This window comes from Castanea sativa, chromosome 11 (assembly GCF_040712315.1).
Source record: "Castanea sativa cultivar Marrone di Chiusa Pesio chromosome 11, ASM4071231v1".
Lineage (NCBI taxonomy): Eukaryota > Viridiplantae > Streptophyta > Magnoliopsida > Fagales > Fagaceae > Castanea > Castanea sativa.
In genome coordinates this window covers 3,178,736-3,191,023 of record NC_134023.1, presented here as the reverse complement: position 1 = coordinate 3,191,023, position 12,288 = coordinate 3,178,736, and the positions used below count along the sequence as shown (strand labels likewise).

The 12,288-nt window shown below is 30.6% G+C and overlaps 1 long non-coding RNA gene and 1 other non-coding gene across 2 annotated transcripts; both read left to right on the top strand.

Annotated features, from left to right (window-relative positions):
* Positions 1-481: 481 nt before the first annotated feature.
* LOC142618151 (small nucleolar RNA snoR69Y) lies at positions 482-577 on the top strand. Its single transcript, XR_012841199.1, has one exon. It is a non-coding gene; the product is annotated as a small nucleolar RNA snoR69Y (small nucleolar RNA).
* A 7,451-nt stretch (positions 578-8,028) lies between these two features.
* LOC142615239 (uncharacterized) lies at positions 8,029-9,717 on the top strand. The gene is made up of 3 exons (XR_012840700.1): positions 8,029-8,158; positions 8,316-9,245; positions 9,427-9,717. It is a non-coding gene; the product is annotated as an uncharacterized LOC142615239 (long non-coding RNA).
* Positions 9,718-12,288: the final 2,571 nt, after the last annotated feature.

The window sequence follows — 12,288 nt, the reverse complement described above, 5'->3', positions numbered from 1 at the left end:
TAACAATCTCGAGAAGTTTAGTCCGTCATGATTTGTCATCTATTTGTTTTTAGGTTTTTTTCCCCTTGTATTAACGCATGAGTTAATGCTACTTGTTGTTAGGTATTCCTTTAATGTATTTTGCCTCGTAATCAAATTTCTGATGATGACAAGCAATAATCATGATGTTTGATTTTGCTTGTGTTTAATATTACTATTGTATGAGCACTCGTGTTGAAAAATGCAAACTATTCATGCTTTGTTTGGCATGTTATGAGGAAAAGTATTTTATTTGCGTTTTGTCCGATTTTACTGTAGATCTTCTATTTGAGATCCTTGTTTCCCTAGGAAAGATTATCGTTGTAAACATTTTGTAATGTCCTTATTTTTTTGCACCCCCTTTTTTGATGGCCATGTTTTTTTTTTAAAAGTAAAATTGTCTACATTGATGGTTTGAGTTGCTTTAAAAAAAAAGATGTATTAGTTTTTTCTTTGTTGAGGGTGTTGTTGAGATGATGATAAATGTTTAATCCCAGCTCATTATGAGACCTTTCGGGGTCTGGGAATGTAACTATCCATATGTATCTGATCCTCTATTTCATTTATCATGGCACCTCTTATTTACACTTGTTTGTCAAAGTTTGTCTCAAATTTGTTTATGAGATTTTCTCAAACGGGATAGTGTGCTTTCAGTTAAAATGTTCTATTTAGTGTTTCATTTTGTGGGTCTATTGTGTTTGGATACTGTTTAATTTGTTGAAACTAAAAAATTATTGTTAAAAGTATTGTACATGAATGTAAAAGTTTGAAATGGTACTGTTGCAGTTCATGAATAGTACTAAAAAGTTAAAACTGAAAAATTATTGTTAAAAGTATTTTACATAAATGTGTAATAAAACTTATGAATATTAGAAAAAATAAACTGAAAAGAAAAATAATTTTCATTTATAATTTCAATTCAAATTCACGTTTCATTTTATTGTGAAATTATTTCATTTGATACATGTTTTTAGTTTTTAAATAATATTACACGTGTTTTTATATACTTTTTATTTATATCTATTTTACAAAAATACAAATAACACAAAAATACAAATAACGTTACTAGACAACGGTACCAAATGAGCTAATTTTCAATGGGAATTTGACTCTTTTGGACTTTGGCTCCGGGCGTTTTTACTATGAGAAACCTTAACTGGTTGTTAAGGTGCAAAAAAAAGACAAAAAAGAAAAAGAAAAAAAAGTCGGTACCTATAAAATTGAAAAAAAGAAGAAGAGAAAGCTGTATAAAAGGTAAGGTGTTGTGGTAACAAACATCTTGTCTGTTAACAACTTTTTTGTTTTTTTAACAGTTTTATGTCATTTTTTTCAACTTTTTAAATATTTTCTATGTATTTGTCTTTCATTAATCTCATGTTTTTTTATGGGTTGTGAACGGTACCACCTACAACTTTCATTAATCTCATACGATATTTTTTTTGTCTTTTGGAAAATGTTAACGAGCAAATGATAACCAGCACCGACAAAATATAATAATTAACAAGCACAAGCACCGAAAGACAAAATAATTAACAAGCACCGAAAGACAAAATAATTGTCACAAAGCTTTAAAAAAAGTTGTTAACGGCCCCACATCACCCTTTAATTTGAGAATATTTGTACACATTTACTGTTCATCAAATTACTGTAATACTACTATTTACTTTTGCATTCTATATAAGGATCTTCCCTTGGTTGTATTGCATCAGTCATCAGCCATAGCTCTTAAGTTTTCTCCAACCTTTCATCACCCTTTTGTAATCCAGAAAATCATTAGTAGAATCCAGTACCATCTTCCATCAGAGATCTTTCCTTTGTAATACTTGAAGAGTTGAAATCAGTTTCAACACTTGGTCTATTATTCAAAATAGGTTCAAGTAAGTCTTCAATTTGCTTTCTTGTATTGTCATTTTGTCCTGCAAATCTTCATCAATCTTGTTTCATTGTTGCTCACTTGTTCTCTTCTTAGGAGTGTTGGGTTTATTTGTTCTAAGTTGTTGATTTAGTTAATTCTTCTTCTTCTTCTTCTTCTGGGTCTGACATGTCGAACCAAAGTGATACAGTAAATAATGAGGAGGTGAATAAAGGAAAAAATCTAAAAGATTGGAAAATGCCTTCAGTACCTGTTAATCAAATTTATAAGCAATCTATTTTTTCTAAATTTTCAATTAAGTCAGATTATAAAATAAAAACTTTGGAAAGAACCTTCTCTTTAGATAATGAGAATGAATCAAGACAGTTATTCGATGAGGACTTAAGGGATATGCAATGGAAGTATATGTTTATTCATATTGGATTAGTTCAAGTAGCAGTTAAGCCACTAATAAGACAGGGATTAAATACGAGTGTATCATTATGTTTAAGAGATGCTAGACACCTTAAATTTGATGACTCTCTATTAGGAATGATTGAAACATCTTTATATGAAGATCCAATTTATTTTAATTGTTTTCCAAATTATTGTTTAGCTATGTCTGATCCAAACTTGTTGAAGGGATTAGAATTGGATATTAAAATTAATAAAAATATGATGACAGGATCACAACCTTTTACAATAGTGTATAGGATTTGTTATAAGTTGATGAAATCTAAATTAGAACCACAAGCATTAGATAGAAGCCCTAAAGGTTACACTTCGTTGATACAAACAAATGCTAGGAAGTATAGTGTTCAAATTCCTAAGAAAATTGGATGGAATCAAAATACACTTCCAAAACAATCCATACCTGAAACAGTTGAACCTGTTCCTAAAATTGAAGAGAATGTAGATGATGATTGTTATATATCAGAAAGGTCAGAAGGTACAGCGGCTATTTCCTTTCAACGAAAATCAGATTCTCACATTTCAAGTTCTTCATACTCTAGGCATTTTGAAGATAGACAGTTAAATAAGGGAAAAACAATAGACAATTAACTCATCAACAAAATTCTAGTAAAACCTTTTTCTCAAGTCATATCAGCATCCACTTTTGCTTTAGCCAATTTCATTCTCTCCAAAATCAGTCAAAATCTCAGTTTCCCTTGTGAATTAGTTTCAAAAATGTTTCCCTTGAATTGGCATTTACTTCTCCCAGAAAACTTGCACCAGAAAAAGAATTTCAGTTCTCCTTCCTCATACAAAATGCAACTTTACACCAATAGAATGGCTTTCTCTAATGGGGTATTAATCTCCTTTGGGAATGAGACACTTTTTTCAACCCTTCCAACTCCCTCTTACAGTTATTATGATTAGCATGGTTTGATGCTTTCTCTTTCAGAAAATTCAGTATCATTCTCCCTCAGTTCTCTCCAGATTCCAAAGATTGTTACTCTTCTTTATCCATTATAAGTTACCATTAAGGATTAAGTATGTTGTCAGAAAGACTTCGGTTGTGACAATATTGTATTAGAATGTGTCCCGAAGGATCAACATCAGTTTGTTGTACATAAAAGTATGAACTATGCTAAGTTTGCTTCAGTAGAATAAGGGAAAAAAATGGAGAATAGAAAAATGTTGGAAGCAGCAACTCAAATATCAGATGAAGACCAAAGTGATTCTCCACTTCCAGATTACTTTCAAGATGCTCAAGACTTGTATGGGATAACATTTCAGTTGAATTATTGCACCAGATCAGTATATAAGATTTTCAGCATTTTTTGTATCAAAATAAATTAGAGGATTTTACTCTTGGTATTATTAGACAAATTACTTTCGGTGAATTATACAGTTCTGGCAGCTCGTATCAGACCTTTCACTATTCATTTGCAATCTGCAGTATCATTTGAATTTTGGTGGTATCAGGAATTATTCAAGACTTTTCTCTATTCATCTATCATCCTCTTTTGGCAGTATCGGCGATTATTGGAGACTTTTCTATTTTTTTGGTTAAACTTATTGGAGATTTTTCACTATTGGTGAATATTGTTGTTCATTTTACTTTCCATTGTATTATTGCAATTTTATTATTTACTTTTGTAGCTATATAAGACACACCTTGTATTGGGGCACTTAATTTCAGCTCTATGTTTTCCTCAGTTTCCAAACTATCCTTTGCAACCTTCTTTTGTATCCCAAATCTTCATTTTTATTCCTAACCTCAATCTTCCCTTGTAATATTATAAAATATTTAAATGAATTTTAGAGTTTCAATTATTACTTATATTTTGTAACTTTCGTTTAACCTTCCTCTAAAGGAAAAAATAATCATCTTAGACTATAAGAAAAACCATAATTTTTTTCCATTTAATTTTTCAAAACCATGTTTATTGTGCTCAAATTGGACCATCAAATTAAAAAGATATGACTAGATCAAGTTTTAATAGTCAAAATGCATTTGCATAGCTAAGGTGAATCACATGTGATTACTACTAATTAATTATGATTGATCTATTAAAAGAATTAATATAATTATTGTGAGAGGAGTAGATTCAATTCTGGGCCGAGGCCCAAAGGGCCTTAAAGCTTGCACTAAAAAGTACGGGCTAGGCCCACTACTATGAATCATTAAGGAAAGTGTCCCCTAGGTGATTCTCGAGGAGTTCATGATATGTTATCAACACTAAAACTCTCATCTAAGGAAACAAATATGGGTGACCTCAGATAATACAAAGGAGTAATCATGGAAAACTAGTTTCCTTTTCATAATCAAAGGTACCACTCTCATTAAGCATATCATGGGAAACTCCCTGAGGGGATAAGCATCACAGAGATTGCCACCTCCGCTTTAATGAGAGGTTCTTTACCTAATCCCTGCTTTACAATCTAAAGTCTTGAACAGTACTAATATCCTGAACAATATTAATATCCCCAAAAGTCCTTTCAGGATAAGAATGAGGGAAACCAATAGGAGGAAAAATATCTAAAAAAGATCTAGTTTTTTTTTTTTTAAGGGTAAGCCAGCTAGAAGGATAAGGGAAGGAAAAAGCTTATAAGAAAAGAGGGGGGCGGGGGGTATGAGAAAAAGGGATCCCGAAAAAAGGGAGAACAAAAAAAAGAAAAAAGAATAAAAAGAGAAGAGTGGAGAGATTTTTTCTTATCTCCAAATCCCATCACCACAGGAAAAGTGTGTAATGATTGTCACTAATAATATTACTACAATATTGCTTTCATAAATTAATTGTTTGAGTTTTTCATTGTAGATTTTTCATTTTGTACATTAGATAAATAAATTATGGTATTTGGATATCCAGGCTGAAATATATCTTTAAGGGCTTTTTGGCCTTTTTAGATTGTTTTTGACCTCCACAATTAATTAGATATATATTTTTTGGGTTGTCTTTTTTATATATATATATATAACTCAAAGAAAATTTAATTATATTTTAATTAAATTCTCAATTTTGCATCACGTGTCCCATCAAATTTTTTAATTTTTGTGCTAAGTGAATTATTGAGTGTAAAAATCGATGAGTCCAAATTCATAAATTTTAAATTGGATTTTAATTGGAGTCCAATTTTGTGGCACGTATCTATCTAATTTTTTTAATTTTTGTGGCAAGTGACTCATTAGGTGCAAAAACTGAATAGGATAAATCCAATTAAATTCTAAATTATATACTTATAATGAGAAATAATTATATATTTTAGAAATGCATAGTTTAAAAAAAGTATAAGCTAATACTATGTATAATTTGAACATCTTCTAACAAAAATCTATTATTTGAAACGTATAATTGTGATTATTTTTAATTATAACTGTGTATATGCATAGGGTTATACACTAATAATAATAATGATAAAAATCTATACGTTTTAGATATTCTAAGAGATTGGATTATCAGAAAGTTCATAAGTTTTAAACAACTAATTTATTTTAAGTCATTAAGTGTCTAAAAATGATAAATATTATGAAAAAAAAAGGCCAAATCTAGACGGTTAGGATAGTAAATTAGGACTCTAAAGTCAGAACAAGTTCAAAAATTAATTCAAAATAGTCAAACACCCAAAACTTAAAACAGAGAACCCAAAAAAAAAAAATTGTGATTTTTCAGATTCCAGCTCAACTCTTAAACCCAAGGCTTTTACCTTTTTATAAATAGAGGAAATCCCTTCATTTACAAAGCACACAAAAATCCTTTGAAAGGGTTTTTGAGAAAAGAGACATAAGGTGGTTGCTAATCGTTTTTGTCATCTATTTGCTTGGAGGTTTTTTTCCCCCTTGTATTAACACAAGGTAATGCTTTTTGTTGTTAGGTATTCCTTAATTGCATCCTGCCTCAAAATTTAAGTTCTGATGACAAGCAATAATCATGATGTTTGATTCTGCTTATGTTGAAATACTTTTGCACAATGTAAACTATTCATGCTTGTTAGGCATGTTATGAAGAAAAGTATTTTATCTGCTTTTTGTCAGATTTTACTTTAGATTTTCTATTTGAGATCCTTGTTTCCCTAGGAAGATTATCTTTGTAAAAATTTTGTATTCTCCTTATTTTTTTGCACCCCCTTCTTTGATGGTCTTTTTTTTTTAAATTACATTTTTGAAGTAAATTTTTCTACATTTATGTTTTTGAAACTATCCAAATGTATCTGATTCTTTATATAATTTATCTTATTTTCAGTTTCTATGAATCATTTTTTACCAATTATTTCCTTAATTATGGAACCTTTTCTTTGTATGCTATTGGTATTCTTATTTACACTTGTTTGACAGTTTGTCTCAAATTTGTTTATGAGATTTTCTCAAACTTTAGTGTGCTTTTTCAGTTAAAATTTTCTTTTTAGTGGTTCATTTTGTGGGTTGGCTCTTCTATTTTAAGGTTAATAGTAATAGAAGTGATTGCTCCATCTTAGTGCCTGTTTGGTTCGGCTTTTTAGGGCCAAAAAACACAAAACCAAATTGTAACTTTTTTGCCACGTTTACACGTTGGACCCCAAGCAATTTTAGATTTTGCATTTTCGGCCCTAAAACAGGAAAAAACACATTTTCACATTAGACCCTTAGAGGTACAATACTGCAATGCAAAAATGCAATACAAATCGGGAACCGTTTGAAACTTTCTCCCATATCCTTTAATAACCTTTACAATTTTTTCAAAAACCCACCAATTTTACCCTTTTACCTAACCACAAAACAAAACCCATTCTCAGAAAATCACCATGTTGCTGGACTCACCTTGCTGGTACATTTTTCCTTTATGTTTTCTTGCGTTTTCTTGTGCATTTTTCATCTATTACATTTTTCTTCTACATTTTCATCACAAAGCAACTTCAAGTGACCTTGTGAGATGGGCAACCACAGTTGTTGATGAGAAATTGGGAGGGAGTGAGAACTAAAGAGAACTTTAGGTGTTTACTAAAGAGAAGTGACGACAAATCTCTCTGGTCACGTGTCCTTGGATGCTTGTCACTTCTCTCGGGCCACCACCTTAACATGTATGCTGCAAACAAGGTTTCAACACATACTAAGAAATTTTATTTTATGTACGTGTTGTCATTTTTGGTAATTTATAATTTAAATTACAATTTTGATAAAATTTAGTCAAACACTGACAATTTTCAAAAAATACTTTTTAATTTTTAGAAAACGCTTTTATTTTAAATAGAAAAATCTAGGGGCTGTTTGGTTGTATTGTTTAAACAACAGTTTTCATTGTTTAAATAACACAACATATATTTCTACAACACTTAAACAACGTTACTAGAACATTTCCAAACAGCCCTAATATCATACCTCAATTTTAAAAAACGCCTTAAAAAAACACAATTACAAAAAATTGAACTAAAGTGACTCTAATTTGTGCTGGATTGAGATTAGGTACATTAGTGAGATTTTAAAGTGAAAAAGAAAAAGAAAAAGAAAAAGTAAAAGTAAAAAAAGTAAGAGAAAGTAAACAAAGAAAGAAAGTAAAAGTTAACCTCGAAATCATTTCATATCATGGCTTTATGTTCGAATCAGACTCTTTTGGCTCCACCAGGAAATTATTGAGTACTATTTGAGAATATTACTATACATATTTTACTTTTTACTTTTATTGTTCATCGAATTATTGTAATATTACTAATTACTTTTGTACTCTATATAGTTATAAGGATGCGCCCTTGCTTTCTACACCCTTTGTTATCCAGAAAAAAATCTTTCGTCCATTACCTTCTTCCATCTAGAAATCTTTCCCTTTGTCATATTTGTAGAATTGAAATCAATTGCAACACTTGATCTAAGTAAGTCTCTAAACTGTTTTCTTGAACTGTCATTTGGTTTTTTGCAATCTTCATCACTTTTTTGTTCTCTGTTGCTCACTTGTTCTCTACTTAGGAGTGTGTTGGGTTATCGTGCTAAATTTGCTGATTCTTGATTTTGCTAATTCTTCTTCCTCAGGGTCTCCATGTCGAACCAAAATCAAAGCGATAAAGTAGTAAATAATGAGGAGATTATTATAGAAAGAAATCTAAAAGATTGGAAAATGGCTTCAGTACCTATTAATCAAATTTATAAGCAATCTATTTTTTCAAAATTTTCAACTAATTCAGATTATAAAATAAAAACGTTTGAAAGAACCTTCTCTTTAAATAATGAGAACGAGTCAATACAATTATTCAATGAGGAATTAATGCAAGAGCATAGGCAGGAGTATTCATATATTCATCTTGGATTAGTTCAAGTTGCAATTAAACCACTAATAAGACAGGGATTAAATACAAGTGTGTTATTATGTTTAAGAGATTGTCGACACCTTCGTTTTGATCAGTCTATAATAGGAAGGATTGAAACATCTTTATATGAAGATCCACTTTATTTTAATTGTTTTCCTAATTTTCCTTTATCTTTGACTGATCCACACTTATTGTGCGCATTAACATTGGATGTTAAAATTAATAATATGGTGAGAGGATCACAACCTTTAACAATTATGTATAGGATTTGTTATAAATTGATGAATACATTAATTTCAAAATCATCATTTGGTATTAAAAGCACTCCGTTATTACAAACAAATGCTAGGAATTCTAGTATTCTAAGTCTGTGCTGTGTATCCAAGAGTTAGACCCTTTTGAATATACACTACTGTTAGTTTCTTTAAGACATTTTCTTCTCTTCCCGTGTATGTGTGTTAAAATATTTAGTATTGTCAAAAAAAAAAAAAATCGTATGTAAATTGAACGGAATCAAATTACACTTCCAAATCAATTGATGTCAGAAACACTTGAACGTCCTAATGTTGGAAGCAGCAACTCAAATATCAGACGTAGAGGATGAAGACCAAAGTGATTCTCCTTTACCAGATTACTTTCAAGATGCTCAAGACTGGTATGGGATATCACTTCAGTTGAATTAATATAAGATTTTCAGCATTTTCTGTCTCAAAATAAATTAGAGGATTTTACTTTTGGTATTATTAGACAAATTACTTTTGGTGGAATTAGACAGCTCTAGCAGCTCGTATCAGACCTTTTATTATTCATTTACAATATCATTTTGGTGGTATCAGGAATTATTGAAGCCTTTTCACTATTCATCTACTGTATTGTTCTGGCAGTATCAGCAATTATTGAAGACTTTTCACTATTCGAGAATATTGTTGTTCATATTACTATTTATTGTATTATTGTAATATAATTATTCACTTTTGTAGCCTATATAAGACTCCCTTGTTTGGGATCCGCTTATTTTCCAAAGTTTCCTTTGCAACCTTCTTTTGTATCCCAAATCTTAGCCTCAATCTTCCCTTGTAATATCTAAAATATTTAAATGAATTTTAGAGTTTGAAGTATTATTCAAGATAGCTTCAAGTAAGTTTTAGAGTTTTACTTTGTCTTGCAGCATACTTTCTTCATGATTCTTATTTCCTTGTTATCCTCTTTATTGCTTCGTGGGATACAAAGAAGAGCACAAGTAACAGCTTCACCTATTAAAAAAAAGTAAGCATCAAAGATGAAATCTTGAATTTAGAGAATATAATTGTAGACACTTATATTTTGCAACTTTTGTTTTACCTTGTTCCAAAGGAAAAATTAATAATTTTATATTATAAGCAAAATCGTAATTTTGACCATTCGATCTTTCAATACATCATTGAAAATAAATATAGTACTTCTTAATGATCAAAACAATGTATTGTGTGCTCAAATAGGACGATCAAATTAAAAGATATGACTAGATCAAGTTTTAATGGTCAAAATGCATTTGCAAAGCTAAGGTGAATCACATGTGGTTACTACTAATTAAATACGATTGATCTATTAAAGGGATTAAGTATAATTAATTAGATATAATTTTTTTGGGTTGTCATAATAATAATTGTAGAGATCCACGTGTTTAAGACATTCTAAGAGATTGGATTATCAGAAAGTTCATAAGTTTTAAACAACTAATTAGTTATTTTAATTCATCAAGTGTCTAAAAATGATAAATATTCTAGAAAAAAAATCTAGATGGTTAGGATGCTAAATTAGGACTCCGAAGCCAAAACAAGATCTAAAAATTAATTCAAAAGAGTCAAAACACTCAAAACTCAAAACAAAGCACAAATGTAGGATTGGGTCCAAGTGCCGATTTCCTCCTAGATTCAATTGTTTTGTGATTTTTCAGATTCCTGCTCAACTCCTAAGCCCAAGGCTTTGCCCCCTTTATAGATAGAGGAATTCCCTTCATTTACAAATCACACAAAAATCCTTTAAAAGGGTTTTTGAGAAAGAGAGATAAGGTGATTGCTGATCATTTCAAATCACTGAGAACTATTGTTATTTTGCTCAAATCTTCAACTAGCACAAAGAACATCTGGAGCACACTTCGAATGAAGGAGGTGTTGCCCATCTAGTACAAGTCCCAATTCACATCCATACATCTAAAGGCAGGGGCAGAGCCAGAGGGTCAAGGGGGGCTGGTGCCCCCCTTGGCTCCTCCCAAAAAAGTCATTCATATATTTATAAATTTGAGTTGTGCTCCTAAAGTTAAAATAGAAAAGAAACATTTTTTCTCAAATCGTACCCTTGACATCAAATGAAAAATAAATAAAATACACATTTCTATTTAAGAAATTCTAGAGACACAACAAAATCTCACAATATTTTCACAACATTTTTATTTTTAGTTGGAATAAATCCCAGTATAAATAGATTTTATTTTATTTTGACTAATGATGTACTGACATATCAATTTATTGTAAAAGTATTGTGAGATTTTGTACGGTTATTCAAACAACTTCTCCCACTGTAAACAATTAGCCTACATTAAATAAATGCCACCAAACCTGGTTACACTTTTGACCAATATACTTTTTTTTTTTTACTTATGCAAATTTCTTTCCTTTCATTTCAGGTTAAGTAAGTGGAACTCAAACTTTACAAAAAATAATAATTATATAATAATATCTTTGAGTATTAATTATTTTAACACACACACAGGAAAAGAGGAGAATGTCTTAAAGAAATTGACAGTGGTGAATATCCAAAAGGGCCTAATTATAATTGTGAGGATATATGTGAACATTGTTAGAAACATATATTATGTAAATTGGCTAATCCTTTGACAAAACACACTTTACTTGTAATTGGGTAGATCTCGGATGGGTTTAATACTTCTATTGAGCATTTTAATATTAAATAATTAAAATGAATAAATTTTATAACATAAATGTAAAGATGTGGGAGTGAATGTGGAAGATGAGGAGTTAGTGAAAATATTTAATCCCACATTGAAAAGGAGAGAGATTATTTTGTTCTTTTTAATTGTGGTGATTAATGGGCAAGCATGAATTGTCTCAAATATTGGACCAGATACGTGCGCAAGGGGGAGGTGAAGGGTGGATGGGTCAAATTTGGAAATGAATCAGCACCTTGGATCCTCCTACTTGACAGCCCATTCAGAGTAATTACCATATCCGTTGGTGAGTAAATGACCCGAATTAATATTCCATTTTTATTATGGAAAATAATGAGCCATTAACCCACTTAATGGACTATCCGTTTGGGCCTTTTCATTATTCAGAAAACTCCTTATCTTACCATTAATTATGTAACTCTAGCCCATCAGAATAATATCCAACAATTAATCTTGTAACACCCACTATATCAGAATAATGGACCTAATTAATCATATTAATTTGGGTAGTAATTTCGTGAGGCCCATTGAGCCTATAAATAGACCCATTCAGACACAATCTAAGTTACTGCAATATACACTAAAAAAAATGGAGAGATTCTTGGAAGAAAGGGTGTTCTTTCTGGTGGAGCTTTGGGCTTGAACACTTTGTGCAGAGGTTGTTCTAGCCATACGACACTTGTTGGGCTGTTGTATCCTGGGGGAGACAAGTCAGAGACGGTCTGTACCAGTTACAAAGTTTATCCAACCA